We start from the raw sequence: 16,283 nt of genomic DNA on the forward strand, positions 1-16,283 counted from the left end.
AGTGCAACCCGGGAAGACCTGAGCCTACACCAACCAAATGTCTCCCCAAAGCCCAGTACCCGTTCCAACGGATTCAAATTGACCACATCCAGATGCCAATCTGCCAAGGGTTTCAATATGTGCTAGTAGTGATAGACTTGTTCTCTGGGTGGCCAGAAGCCTACCCCGTCCGAAACCAGACAGCAACCACTACTGCAAAAAAACTGATGCAGGAGCTTGTCTGTAGGTTCGGAGTACCTGAGGTCATTGAGAGTGATCAGGGCCCAGCATTCACTGCTAGATTAACCCAAGAAGTCTGGAAGATGGTAGGGTCACACTTAACCTATCACACACCCTACAGACCCCAAAGCGGCGACAAAGTCAAACGACTGAACGGGGTACTGAAGTCCAAGATGCTGAAAATGACTGGGGAGACAGGGCTCAGTTGGGTACAATGCCTGCCAATAGCACTATTTTCAGTTAGACACACCCCTAGGCCTCCACACCAAATTTTGTTTAGGACACGGCCTAGGATGGGACAGTACTTCCCACAGCAATTGCAAATGCATTATGAATCTGTTGCTAAATATGTGATTGCCCATAGTAAACAATTGTCTAACATATGTGCACAAGTTTTCTCTTCCATTCCAGATCCTGACTCCCTAGAGGGAATACACACTCTCAAACCTGGAGAGTGGGTGGTGGTCAAGAAACACGTCAGAAACACCCTCGAACCACGATACGAGGGGCCGTACCAGGTGTTGCTGACTACCCCGACCTCTGTGAAACTCGAAGGGAGGCTTACCTGGATCCACGCCTCACATTGTAAAAGAGTAAAGGCTGTCCCGACGACCCTGGAACAATAAGCCATGAGGATTCACATACTGATCATGACTTTGACAGTGGGCATATCTGCAGTGTTCACGCCACTGGGTAATGAATGGGACACTGGGCTAATGTCACATGTTTTCCTAGCTGGACACACTGTTATTGCTCCAAGTACAAACCAAAGGTATGACATTTAGTCCACACATACACTCAGGTTGCAATGATTCAAAAACAGACAGCCACGTGCAGTGTATTGGTGTAGATGCTGAGAACGGAAAGGATCTGCCCTGTAACAACCGTACTGTACAGGATCTCCTGACAGGTATATTAGCTAACGACACCGAAAGTCAGTCAAAAGGATATGAGTTGGCGAAAGGGACACAATTAGCCAAACTAATTACCCGATTATTCAATGGCACAGCAGTAGCAGTTCCAGACGACATATACTTAGTTTGTGGACACAAAGTGTACAAATGGTTATCCGAGAATGTCACAGGACTGTGCACCATCGCCAGGCTTACTCCTGCCACCTTTATAGTACCACACTCTGAAATTGGCATAAATGCAGTACCTAAACACACCTTGTATCATAGGGCCAAAGATAACACACCCAGACCAAATGGCAAGCCACATGTAGTAGAGATGAGCATTACCAACAAAATTGTTAGTTCCATCTTCATATATCCCATGATAGCGCAGATGTGGGATCATCTGGTAGTAGCAACAGACTACCTGGATGACCAAATATGGGAAGTGATGAGACTTATGAATACCTCAAACATTGTGCAAAACCAGTTAATCATTGTCACCAACCAACACACATTAGTTCTAGATTATGTTACAGCTAAAGATGGAGGTATGTGCCAGGTTGTGGGACCCTCTTGTTGCCATTACATAGACCCGCAGGGTAATTTGCAAGTTAAGGTGGGTATAGAGAAAATGGCGGATTTAAGAGATAAATGGCTGGATGCACATAAAGCTGATAAAGATACATGGTGGTCTGATACCTTCTCTTCCCTTAACCCCAATAACTGGTTCAAAGGTATTGGGGGTTGGCTCATGGGAATTGTCCAGGTAATATTACAGGTAGCCCTAATAATATTGGTGATATATGTAGTGATTAAGCTCGTTCTTATTTGTGTGACCCGCTTTTCAAAAAGAATGAAGAAAACTGATGAACGACCTATTATGCTCCTCTATGATGAAGAAGGACAGAAGGAAACATCGTTCAACACAGCTCCCCCTCCTCACAATGATGCCTGGCTGAGATAGGGTGAGATGAATCCCAGGGTATTACCACAAGTCCGAGCAACCGGGAGCCTACCTATAAGGGGTAGGTTGTCGCCACTGCGGGTGAAGAGGATACGAATGGTATGCCCAGGGGATTCGCTAGGCGAAGGGAAAGTCTACAATCAAGTCTCCAAGGGGGGACTGTTATGGACTATTGATACAAAATGGATACTTGCTTGTTGAGCTAAGATGGTGGCCAGGCATTCAGCCAACACCTATAAACTAGAATCTTACTTTGTGTTTTTATCATGTGTTTCTTTGTGGTTTCTGTTCAGCTCAAGCAAGCAGCTACAAAGAAAGAAGTAACGGTTTCACCCAGGGGGGAGGGAGAAGGAATTTCCTCTGGCCGTCAAGGTTACAGAAAAGTAGAGAGTTCATAGCCAATAGAAAATATATACTTTATCTTTCACCCCCCTCCCACTCCCTCCTCTCATGAAACCCATGTTGTTTTCAGAAATAAACCAGAGATACTGATTAACTCCATGTAGTGAGTTGTCTGTCTGATCTCTCCGTGCACGTATCTTAATTAATTTGGAGCAGTACATCAAATCAATCTGGCAGCTTTGTCAGAACCAGAACAGCTTCTCCTCCCTCAACGAGCAGGAATTATCAGTTATCGATATTTGCCTGCGGAGTCAGGTTGTGTAATGAGACCTTTAGGTGTCGAGCATTTATCAGCAACCTCTACACAGGGCAAATATCGGGAACAAGCATTGCTAGGAAATGAATAGGGCCATTATCCGTGTAGAAAACTGATCGTGAAAATGGAGCAATAATGTATAACTCAAAATGCAAAAAGTGAGGATGGCCCACATTTATTGTTCCCAGGTATATTGCATGGTCCAACTATAGCTTGTGTTCCTCCTGATGGAAGGAAAACTGAGAGTAATTGCAATACCTAATTGCCCAATCCTGCAAAAATATGCCGGATATAGCGAAGGCAGCATCTTTTACTGTACACTGAATGCACATGGACACATAGTTTAGGTCTCCTCAAATGTTGAGCAGCATGGTCCAGGGCTGGAGTCTCTTCTGTGTGTAGGCCATCCTATAGCTTTGGTTATTGAGTGTAAAATGTATTGGAAATCCTGCCACCTGGAACAACAGAATGACCAGCTTTAGTCGTATGTCCAGAGAGTCCTCGTCACTATTCTGTCGCTGGATGCTTTGCAGCTGAGATCACAGCTATGCAATCACAGGAAATCCTGTAGGATGTGTCGTCACTCGGCAGGCTTCTCTTCCGATTACAGTATTACCTTTTATTTAAAGGCATGTACTGCAGGTGACGACATAAGGAACGGTCTGGCGATAATTTAATTTTTTGCTGTCAGTGTGTCATCCGTATTCCACGTGCACTGCTAGGCTGAACATTTCCAGAGCATTTCCTACCAATCGCTAACCGAACACAGATGCCATCCATGTTGTGTCAGTGGTTTTCACGGACCCATAGACTTCAATGGGTGTGTTTGGTTCTCATCACTGACCAAAGTAGTGCATTGCTCTGTGGTTTTTCCACTGACTGTGTGAACACATTAAAATAAATGAGTACGTGTGCTGTCCTTGGAGTAATGGCCATCACAGGGCCATTTTTAGCACCAATGAAAGTCTATAGGGCTATTTACATGGCCGTTCTTTTAATGGCCAGTGAATAGTGTCCGTCCAAAAGTAGGACATGTCCTATTTTTGGTTGTTTTCATGGTCTGAAATCAATGGGACCGTTTTTAATGGCCGATTGACAGGAGTGCACCCGTCTAACGGCCGTTAAAAATGGTTACACTTTACCCAGGCCATTTAGGGGTATTAAAAAAACTCACCTCATCCACTTGCTCGCGGTGCGGCAGTCTCTTCTCTCTTCATTGAGCAGGACCTGCCGAAGGACCTCTGATATGCGTGGTGACGTAGCCACGTGGGAGCGCGCAGTAATGTCATTGCGCACCTTCGGCATGTCCCGTTCTGTGAAGAGACTGCCGCAGCGCAAGCAAGTGTATAAGGTGAGGTTTTTTGTTTTTGGCTGTGGAACACTATGGGGGCATTATTTAACCCCATCACTACCGAACCACTTTTGACCTTAAAGAGGACCTTTCACCTGGAAAAACATTGTGAACTAAGTATCATGACATATACAGCGGCGCCCAGGGATCTCACTGCACTTACTATTATCCCTGGGCGCCGCTCCGTTTTCCTATTATGTCCTCCAGTATGTTTCGGGGACTTGGTTATAGTAGGAGGAGACTGCCCTTGTTCTGCTGGGCGTCTCCTCCTCCTAGGCTGTAGCACTGGCCAATCGCAGTGCAGAGCTCACAGCCTGGGAGGAAAAAAACCTCCCAGGCTGTGAGCTCTGCGCTGCGATTGGCCAGCTATACAGCCTAGGAGAAGGCGACGCCCAGGAGAACAAGGGCAGACTCCGCCTACTAAAACCAAGTCCCCTAAGTCTCCGCCTACTATAACCTACTGAGCGAAGATACCGGAGGACATAACGGGAGAGCGGAGCGGCGCCCAGGGATAATAGTAAGTGCAGTGAGATCCCTGGGCGCCGCTGTATATGTCATGATACTTAGTTCACAATGTTTTTCCAGGTGAAAGGTCCTCTTTAAATCCCAGGTCGATTTTTTGCAAATCTGACATGTCACTTTATGTGGTAATAACTTTAAAACGCTTTTACTTATCCAGGCCATTCTGAGATTTTTTTCTTGTCACATATTGTACTTCATGACAGTTATAAAATTGAGGCAAAAAAAATTCATTTTTATTTATAAAAAAATACCAAATTTATCAAAAAATTTGAAAAATTAGCAAATTTCCAAATTTCTATTTCTCTACTTTTATATATATTTCTCCAAATATAGTTATTACTTTACATTCCCCATATGTCTACTTCATATTTGGATCATTTTGAAAATTACATTTTATTTTTTGGGGACGTTAGAAGTTAAGAAGCAAATCTTAAAATTTCCAAATCCCAATTTTTTTCAGGACCAGTTCAGTTATAAAGTCACTTTCTAGGGCTTACATATTAGAAACCACCCATAAATCACCCCATTTTAGAAACTACACCCCTCAAGCTATTCAAAACCGATTTTACAAACTTTGTTAACCCTTTAGGTGCCTCACGAGAATTAAATGGGAATGAAATGTGAAATTTTTTTTTTGCAGAATTTAAATTTTTATCTATTTGTTCTGCAACACGTCGAGTTAACAGCCAAACAAAACCCAAAATCTATTACCCTGAATCTGGAGTTTACAGAAACACCCCATGTGTGCTCAAAAACTGATGTATGGTCACACAGTATGCTTTAGAATAAAAGGACCACCATATGGCTTTTGAAGAGTGGATTTAGCTGGAATGGTGATTGGGAGCTATGTTGCATATGAAGGCACCCTGAGGTGGCCCTACAGTGGAAACCTCCAAAAAGTGACCCCATTCCGGAAACTACACCCCTCAAGGAATATTTTAAGGTGTGTAGTGAGCACTTTGACCCATCAGGCGTTTCACAGAATTAGGAAAAACTTGTCTGTGAAAATGAAAAATTTTAATTTTTTCCATAAAAAGTTGCTTTACACCCACATTTTTCACTTTTGCAAGGGATAATGGGACAAAATGCACCCCACATTTTGTTTCCCATTTCTCCCCGAATACGCCAACACCCCATATGTGCTCAAAAAAAGATATATGGGCGCACAATAGGTCTCCAGAAATGAAAAGAAGTGACCCCATTTTGGAAAGCGCACCCCCGTACAAACATTTTAAGTGGTAAAATGGGTACTTTTCAGCAAACAGGCGACTCACAGAAGGCAGAAATACTAGAGAAAGCACACATTTGTAAAAATAAAAAATTACTAGCAGACCCCAATTTTTCACTTTCACAAGGGGTTAAAGAGAAAATGCACCCCAGCATATGTTCCCCATTTACTCCCCATTTTTCAAACCCCCCCCCCCATATATGTGCTTGTAGCCTGTTGTATTGGGGCACAGCAGGTCTCTAGAGTGCAAACAATGTTTTTGCAGGCCTGAACAAATAGACATGTATTTTAGATGCCATATCGCAATACATTTCCTGAGGTCCCCAGAAATTAAAAAAACACCAACAAGTGACCCCCGTACAAACATTTTAAGTGGTGGAAAGGGTACTTTTCAGCAAACAGGCGACTCACAGAAGGCAGAAATACTAGAGAAAGCATTTCAAAGCACACATTTGTAAAAATGAAAAATTACTGGTAGACCCCAATTTTTCACTTTCATAAGGGGTTAAAGGAGAAAATGCACCCCAATATATGTTCCCCATTTTCTCCCCTTTTTGCAAACACCCCATATGTGCTTGTAGCTTGTTGTATGGGCGCACAGCAGGCAAACTACAAAATATGAATTTTGTTGACAGGCCTGAATTGGCAGACATGGATTTTAGCTGAGATGTCGCATTAAATAAATATCCTGAGGTCCCCAGAAATGAAAAACCCAAGAAGTGACCCCATTTCGGTAAGTGCACCCCCGTACGAACATTTTAAGTGGTGGAAAGGGTACTTTTCAGCAAACAGTTGACTTTCAGAAGGCAGAAATACTAGAAAAAGCATTTCAAAGCACACATTTGTAAAAATGAAAAATTACTAGCAGACCCCAATTTTTCACTTTCACAAGGGGTTAAAGGACCCCAGTATATGTTCCCCATTTTCTCCCCTTTTTGAAAACATCCCATATGTGCTTGTAGCCTGTTGTATTGGCGCACACCAGGTCTCTAGAGGCAAAGTGCAAAAAAAGTTTTTGGAAAACACTGGTGTCCCCTGCCTGACCTAGGAGGAGACAGGTGCTGACTTGTTCAGCACCGGTCACCTCCACATGACACCCCCCAGGGGGCCTACATGGGGGACATTATTAAAGCTGGGGGCGGTAAAAAAAAAATCCTACACTATGGCGGACATTATTTTACTAGGGGGCCTACATTGGGGGCATTATTAAAGCTGTGGCGGTAAAAAAATATTCATACACTATGGGGCACATTGTTTTACCAGGAGGCCTACCGTACATGGGGGACATTATTGAAGCTGGGGACAATAAAAAAAATTCCTACCCTATGGGGGGCATTATTTTAGCTGGGGCCTACATGGGGGCATTATTAAAGCTGGGGGCAGCAAAAATAAATAAATTCCTACACTATGGGGGACATTTTTTTTAGCTGGGGGCCTACCATCCTGTGGGTGTTCTCAGAAGGGTGGGTCTAGAAATAACTGACAATAAAATTCATCCATTTTTCAACTGATGCAAAACGGACCTTAAAAACGGACACTCGGCCAGAAAATGGATGCACACACTGATGCAAGATGGCCATGAAAAACTGTGTCTGTTTTTAACGGACGTTTTTTTTCACTGCTGAGTGCACGTAGCCTAAAGGGATTATCGGGGATTAATATTGATGACCTCTTTGTAGGCCATGTGACATCACCATACATCGGTCATATGGCCATGAACTGCAATACCGAGCAAAGCAGCTATACAATGTACGGCGCTGTGCTTTGTAGGCACCTGGGAAGCCACCATGTTCACTAACCCCTCTAATCAATGTTTTTACTCCACAATAGAGGTGTAAAAAAGCTGCAGATTATGGCGCCTGCCATATTTGTGCCACATTAAAAGTGGGGAGGAAAAAGGGTGAGCTTAGCGGAGGGGGCGTGGCCTTTGATGGGCCTCCAGTTTTACTATAATTGAAAGATGGAAGATGCCTCTTAATAAATTTGGCGCATCTTACTCCTGCGCATTTTTTACTAAGACTGATTTATGAAATGTCAGTCTTAGTAAATCCCCACCTAAGGGCACAACTGTAAAATGTGGATCCGCAAACACACAGATACCGGCTGCGTGCATTCTGTATTTTGAGGAACGAAACTGCCGGCCCCTAATAGAACAGTCCTATGTTTGTCCGTAATGAGGACAATATAGGACATGTTCTATTTTTTTTGCAGAATGGACATACGGAAACGGAATGCACACAGAGTTGTTTTCCGTTTCTTTTGCGGCCCCATTGAAGTCAATAGTTCCGCATATGGGCTGCAAATAAAATGGAACGGACACGGAAAATAATACGTTTTTGTGCATGAGGCCTAAGTTCCAGGAAACAGCGGTTTAGGTAGATTAGAGAGGACCCCATAAAGATCCAAAATGGTCTCCTGGTGATGTATTTTGAAGCCATCCTTCTTTCCCTTTTCATGACACTTGGACCAATTCCCCACCTGCTGGTTTGCTATGGGCCCCTTTTACACTGGGTGTGGATGAGGCCACTTACTGGGAGCCAACACTCACATGTAATGGTGCTGCCGATCACAACATGTGTCGGGTGATCGCATCTTTCACGCAGAACAGAAAATCAGTTTGTCAGCAGCCTATCGCCTTGTGCAGACAGGGATGTACTGCTGACAAACCACGAATCTGTATGGGAATAAAAGATCATAGTAACGATTGTTCATCCCCCATACAGCAGCAATAATTGCGGCAAATGAAGGGAATGAACGTTCCTAATAATGCAGTTCCTCCAGAATCCTGCACTGGTTCTCACTGCCCAGCAGCAAACTGAATGAAATAATCTACACCTAGACCCATCTTTCTAACAGGGGGTTCAGACCTGAGCCTTCTGCAACGAGCGCTCTGTATGCGCGATTGTACGGGCGTTTACAATCGCGCATACAGAGACAGGCGTGCACACATTGTCGCGCGTTCCCGAATATCTATGTGCGGGAACGCGCGACAAACGCCCCAAAAAAAGCTCAAGAACTTGTTTGAGCGTTGGGCGTTTTACAGCGCGATCGTACACGCTGTAAAACGCCCAGGTGAGAACCATTCCCATAGAGAATCATTGGTTTCTCCATGTTGAGCGTTTTACAGCACGTAGGAACGCGCTGTAAAACGCTCAGGTGTGAACTTAGGGTAAGGGCTCCGCTGCAGCTGTATGGGCTGTTTATATACTGTGACGTACATGTCACCATTATCAGCAGATATACAACACAGGATTTTACAACCCTGAATAATTTTGCTGCATGGTCTGACGAGATATATCACATAAAGATCCCCTTAGACAGGCCTATTATTGGGCCAATAACACATGAATGCTCATTCCCAATAATTGCCCTGTGTAAAGGCCACTGGTCACCCGATGAACAAGCAAACGCTCGTCTATCAGGTGAAAGCATCATTAATGCTGACACCAAAATCACTGTTCCTGGGCAGCAGGTCTTGCTGTATAAACAGGGATTGGCTGCACAGGAAGAATGAATCTGTATGAGGACGAGCGATTGCAGTAGCGATCATCTATCCCGATAAAGCAGAGGTGATTGCTGCATGTAAATGCGGCTCTCCTCTCTTCTGACGATCAGGCAATTATTGGTAATGGATGGTTGGTCACGGATAATGGCCTGCACAGTAGGTCTGTGTTAAGAAGCCTTAAAAAGGGGATTTCCGGGTGTTCGATATTGATGGCCTATTCAAAGAATAAGCCATCAATATCCGATCGGTGGGGGTCCGACTCCCGACATCCCTGCTGATCAGCTGTTTGAAGAGGCCACAGTGATTGCTGTGGCCCCCTCATATCTAACTAAGCACAGCGCCGTACATTGTATAGTGGCTGTGCTTGGTATTGCAGCTCAGTTCCATTCTGGGCGGCACATAGGCCATGTGACCGAAGAATGTGACGTCACTGGCTACGGTGCTCACCGGGCGCCGCAGCCTCTTCAAACAGCCGATTAGAAGGGGGTGAGGAGAGTTGGACCCCCACAATCAGGTATTGGCAACATATCCTGAGAACAGGTCACAGACGCGTTTCGGGAATAAAGGGGTTTATTCCCAAAATGGAATAAAAGAAGCAAATCCATAAAGATCCTTGGTGTTTGGCACCCATGTATTCACATTTTTGGGGGGGTTATACTCCATTTGTCCTACATCCAGCTATCAGGCAGGAGTAAGACCACCCAGTTATCCCTCAAATGAAGCAACTTATACTGTATGTGTGTAAATGTCTCTGGAGGTTCTCACAATGAGATATAGGTCAGATAAAGTAGAGATCACAGGGGGCATAGATTTTTTTAGGACTTCCTGTCATCACCTCCAGCCAGACTCTTCCCAGCCTGAAATGACTGATAACAGAGAACAGTCCATTGCCTTTAACTGCACGGTACAGAGGTAATGCTGGTTATAGATGGGAAAACTGGCTGAAGACCCCTTTACACTGCCAGGGCACTGGGCAGATCATCGCTAACAAGCAATCGTAGGAACGCTCATTAGCGATGATCAGGCGGAGTAAATGTGTCACTGATTACCCGATGAACAAGCTAAACACTCGTTCATCGGGTAATAGGATCTTTCATGAGGTCACTTAAAGGGGTATTCCCATCTGAGACAATGGGGGCATATCACTAGGATATGCCTCCCATTGTCCCAGCGGTGGGACCCACACCTACACCGACAATGGAGCAGGGAAGGTCATAGCCGGAGGACCCCGAGTTTTGCAGGACCCAGCCACCACCAAGCGCTCTCCCCATAGTATTGAATGGGAGCTTGCGTGGCCTCCGCTCCCTCTCATTTCCATGGGGCCCAAACGGAAATAGCCGAGCCAGTGCTCGGCTATTTTCGGTGGCCCCATAGAAATGAATGGAGGACAGCTGCGCATGCGCGGTGCACTCTCCACAACTTTTGGGCCTCCGTTCTCGGTGTAGGTGGGACCCGCACCTATCAGACAATGAGGCATATACTAGCGATATGCCCCCATTGTTTGAGATGGAAAAACCCCTTTATATCATCTTTTGCTGGCAGCAAATTGTGATGTCTAAACAGCCTCTGCTGCCAGCAAACAATAACTCTGTATGGGGACCAGCGATGGCATTAGTGATCACTCCTTCCTATACTGTGGAGGAGATCACTGCATGTAAATGCAATGGTCACATCCACTGACAAACAGGCAATTGTCGGAAAGGAACGCTTCCGTCCCGAAAATCCTCTTCTTCATTGAGCAGTGTAAAGCGGCCTTAACCAATTCTGCAACGCTCCTACTATTGTTTTTTCACAACCCAACTGTGCCCAGGATATTTCTTGTGGTGGCACAGAGGAATCAGGTAGGTTCAAATTGAAAAGATTTGGCCTTTTCTGCCTACATAATGATGCTTCACTAAAGATGACCATACTCTACTTAGGGCTCTTGCACACGGCAGTGCTGAATGGATCCATACTGCAGACCCTCTATGTGCCGCCATATCGGATGCACACGCAAACCATAGGCACCGTATTACAGATCCATACCACATAAATCCATGGTTTTGTTTCTGAGGTCTAGGTTCAGGTTTACACTAAGGCCTCTTTCACACGGGCGTCATTTCTTTTGCCCGGATAAGAGCCGGGTGCGTTGCGGGAAAATGCGCGATTTTTTCTGCGCAAGTGCAAAACATTGTCATGCGTTGCACTCGCGTGAGAAAAATCGCGCATGTTTGGTACCCAAACCCGAACTTCTTCATAGAAGTTCGGGCTTGGGATTGATGTTCTGAAGATTGTATTATTTTCCCTTATAACATGGTTATAAGGGAAAATAATAGCATTCTGAATACAGAATGCATAGTAAACCAGCGCTAGAGGGGTTAAAAAAAAAATAATAATAATTTAACTCCCCTTAGTCCACTTGCTCGCGAAGCCCGGCATCTCCTTGTGTCTCCGCTGCTGATGAACAGGACCTGGGGTGAGCTGCTCCATTAAATACAGGTTAAGGACCTTCGATGACGTCACTCCGGTCATCACATGGTACGTCACATGATCTTTTACCATGGTGATTCACCATGGTAAAAGACCATGTGATGACCGGAGTGGCGTCATCGAAGGTCCTTAACCTGTATTTAATGGAGCAGCTCATCCCAGGTCCTGTTCATCAGCAGCGGAGACACGAGGAGATGCCAGCTTCGCGAGCAAGTGGACTAAGGTGAGTTAAAGTTTTTTATTTTTATTTTTAACCCCTCTAGCGCTGTTTTACTATGCATTCTGTATTCAGAATGCTATTATTTTCCCTTATAACCATGTTATAAGGGAAAATAATAATGATCGGGTCTCCATCCTGATGGTCTCCTAGCAACCATGCGTGCAAATCGCACGGCATCCGTACTTGCTTGCGGATGCCATCCGATTTTCACACACCCCATTCACTTCTATGGGGCCTGCGTCACGTCAAAATCGGAAAATATAGAGCATGCTGCGATTTCAACTGAACGCACAAGTGATGCGTTAAAAACATCGCTCATGTGCTCAGCCCCATAGAAATGAATGGGTCAGGATTTAGTGCGGGTGCCATACGTTCGCCGCACGGATCGCACCCGCACGGAAAACTCGCCCGTGTGAAAGGGGCCTAAGGGGACTCTAGGTCAGGGCTGGCCAACCTGAGGCTCTCCAGCTGTTGCAAAACTACAACTCCCAGCATGCCCAGGCTACCTACAGCAGGGCATGGTGGGAGTTGTAGTTTTGCAACAGCTGGAGAGCCTCAGGTTGGCCATGCCTGATCTAGGTGATAGCAATGCTGGTAAGGATTTCCCCAAATAAAACAACAGCAAGAAGTCTGGCATGCGGGTGGGCTGCGATTATGGGGTCATGACTCTACAGAAAGCACATACACAATGCACATACATTTTTGGTGTAGAGAGCGTTCTCTTTCATTTTTTAGCATGTGAAAAACTTGGAAAAGGGGCGAGTTGCTGGAGTGGAAAGAGCAGTGAAGGTTCCGCTCCTTTAGTCCAGGTTTGGGCTGTCCGATGCCAACTAACAAGGCTCCTTATAAGATTTCTGATGGTCGTACACATTGTGTAACCACCCGTGGATTACACAAACTGGCATGCGGAATCTGTATTTGCCATGGTTTCATGTACTGATGCAGCATAGCAATTAGCCGAACTTAAAGTGGCCCTGGAAAAAAAAAAATGTGGCCCCATGTTGTAGGTGGGTCCAAATTGACAGAAGGCAAGGGCAAAATAAGTAGACGGGGGCAGCAATACTTTAGTGCAGCACAAAATTCCGCCACAGAATTCAACTCTATCATGGTCCTGGGCACAGCAATACAGAAGGGCACTTTCTTCTGCCAGCCAGGGGCATAAGTACCAGATGCTCCTAGAATTAATGCTGAGAGCATCAGATCAGTATGTACCCAATCAGCAGCGGGGAGGAGGGCTTGGGTGTCCCCCTGGACATTAGCCCACCGGGATATATTTCCCTGTAGGGTCTATGGCTGGTCCACCACAGCAAACAGGGAAGAAGTATGGTACCAGTATAAGCACTGGTATGTACAAGTGTGTTTGTTTTAGGGCAGGGATCAGCAACCTTCGGCACTCCAGCTGTTGTGAAACAACTCCCAGCATGCTCTTTCCACTTGTGTGGGAGTTTAGAGAGCAGCCAAGCAAGTGTGCATGATGGGAGATGTAGTTTCACAACACCTGGAGCGCCGGAGGTTACTGACCTCTGTTTTAAGGCGTTGGACCTTCACCCTAATAGCTAGGGACACTATGAATGTGAATCGCTTTGTTTGTATGAGCTGGAGTACTTGATGCCCATATAGCCCAGGAGATTCCCCTACAACCCCCCCCCCCCCCCCCCCCAGCTGGTAATACCCATCTGGTCCTTCATTACAAACTGCTAGAATTCATTTGTAACTTCTAGCAGGAATAATAGAGGAATGGCACAACACAGAGTCATAACAGTAGACGCTCCAGAATTATCATTACAAGGTGAACGCAAGTCGTTGCTAAAAGAGACGTGTCAGGATTGGGGACATGTCCTCTTTAAATGTGACAGCATGGAATTAAAAGTAACAGATCAGATTTCTGATGGACCAAAACAGATGGTCACCATAAACCAGGGATGGCCAACCTGAGGCTCTCCAGCTGTTGCAAAACTACATCTCCCAGCATGCCCACACTGCCTACAGCTATCAGCCTACAGCAGGGCATAGTGGGAGTTGTAGTTTTACAACAGCTGGAGAGCCGCAGGTTGGCCATCCCTGCCATAGACATTTACTTTGCCCATTCTCACCCTCCAGTGCCTATGTGCTTGTTGGTATCAGAGTGCCCGACCTGTTGACTTGCACATGGTATGCATTATTCATGCCATCTACAGTCATGCTCCATGTGCATAAGGGTTCATTCAGACGACCGTGCCGTGTATTGCGGTGCCGCCCGTGTGCGTTCTGCAATTTGCAGAACGGAACGGGCGGCCCATTATAGAAATGCCTATCCTTGTTCTCAAAACGGACAAACATCGGACATGTTCTATCTTTTCTGAGAGCCCACGGAACGGCGCAACGGATGCGGACAGCTGTCCGCATTTTTTGCCGCCCCATTAAAATGAATGGGTGCGCACCTGTTCTGCAAAATTGCGGAATGGATGCGGACCCATTCATACAGTCGAGTGAATGAGCCCTTATACTGGAAGATACGGCATCCCTAAACCATGCCCGGTGTATACAACATAGGCCTCATGCACACGACCGTTGTGTGAATCCGTGGCCGTTGTGCCGTTTTCCGTTTTTTTTCGCGGACCCATTGACTTTCAATGGGTCCGTGGAAAAATCGGAAAATGCACCGTTTTGCAGCCGAGGCCGTGATCCGTGTATCCTGTCCGTCAAAAAAATATGACCTGTCCTATTTTTTTGACGGACAACGGTTCACGGACCCATTCAAGTCAATGGGTCCGTGAAAGAACACGGATGCACACAAGATTGGCATCCGTGTCCGTGATCCGTGGCCGTAGGTTGCTTTCATACAGACGGATCCGAAGATCCGTCTGCATAAAAGCTTTTTCTGATCTAAGTTTTCACTTCGTGAAAACTCATTTCCGACAGTATATTCTAACACAGAAGCGTTCCCATGGTGATGGGGACGCTTCTAGTTAGAATACACTGCAAACTTTGTACAAGACTGCCCCCTGCTGCCTGGCAGCACCCGATCTCTTACAGGGGGATATGATAGCACAATTAACCCCTTCAGGTGCGGCACCTAAAGGGGTTAATTGTACTATCATATTCCCCTGTAAGAGATCAGGGCTGCCAGGCAGCAGGGGGCAGACCACCCCCCCTCCCCAGTTTGAATATCGTTGGTGGCACAGTGTGCCCCCACCATCGCCCCCCCTCCCTCCCTCTATTGTATTAAATCATTGGTGGCACAGTGTGCCAACCACCATCGGCCCCCCTCCCTCCCTCTATTGTATTAAATCGTTGGTGGCACAGTGTGCCAACCACCATCGGCCCCCCCTCCCTCCCTCTGTTGTATTAAATCGTTGGTGGCACAGTGTGCCAACCACCATCGGCCCCCCCCCCACCTCCCTCTATAGCAGTAACATTGGTGGCAGTGTGCGGTCTCAACAGTAGAAGATTCATACTTACCTGCTTGCTGCTGCGATGTCTGTGAACGGCCGGGAGCTCCTCCTACTGGTAAGTGACAGTTCTTTAGCAATGCGCCGCACAGACCTTTCACTTACCAGTAGGAGGAGCTCCCGGCCGGACACAGACATCGCAGCAGCAAGCAGGTAAGTATGAATCTTCTACTGTTGAGACCGCACACTGCCACCAATGTTACTGCTATAGAGGGAGGGGGGGCGATGGTGGTTGGCACACTGTGCCACCAACGATTTAATACAACAGAGGGAGGGAGGGGGGGCCGATGGTGGTTGGCACACTGTGCCACCAACGATTTAATACAATAGAGGGAGGGGGGGCCGATGGTGGTTGGCACACTGTGCCACCAACGATTTAATACAATAGAGGGAGGGAGGGGGGGCCGATGGTGGTTGGCACACTGTGCCACCAACGATTTAATACAATAGAGGGAGGGAGGGGGGCCGATGGTGGTTGGCACACTGTGCCACCAACGATTTAATACAATAGAGGGAGGGAGGGGGGGCGATGGTGGGGGCACACTGTGCCACCAACGATATTCAAACTGGGGAGGGGGGGGGCTGCCCCCTGCTGCCTGGCAGCCCTGATCTCTTACAGGGGAATATGATAGTACAATTAACCCCTTTAGGTGCCGCACCTAAAGGGGTTAATTGTGCTATCATATCCCCCAGTAAGAGATCGGGTGCTGCCAGGCAGCAGGGGGCAGTCTTGTACAAAGTTTGTAGTGTATTCTAACCTGAAGCGTCCCCATCACCATGGGAACGCCTCTGTGTTAGAATATACTGTCGGATCTGAGGT

This window comes from Bufo gargarizans, chromosome 6 (genome assembly GCF_014858855.1).
Source record: "Bufo gargarizans isolate SCDJY-AF-19 chromosome 6, ASM1485885v1, whole genome shotgun sequence".
Classification (NCBI taxonomy): Eukaryota; Metazoa; Chordata; class Amphibia; order Anura; family Bufonidae; genus Bufo; species Bufo gargarizans.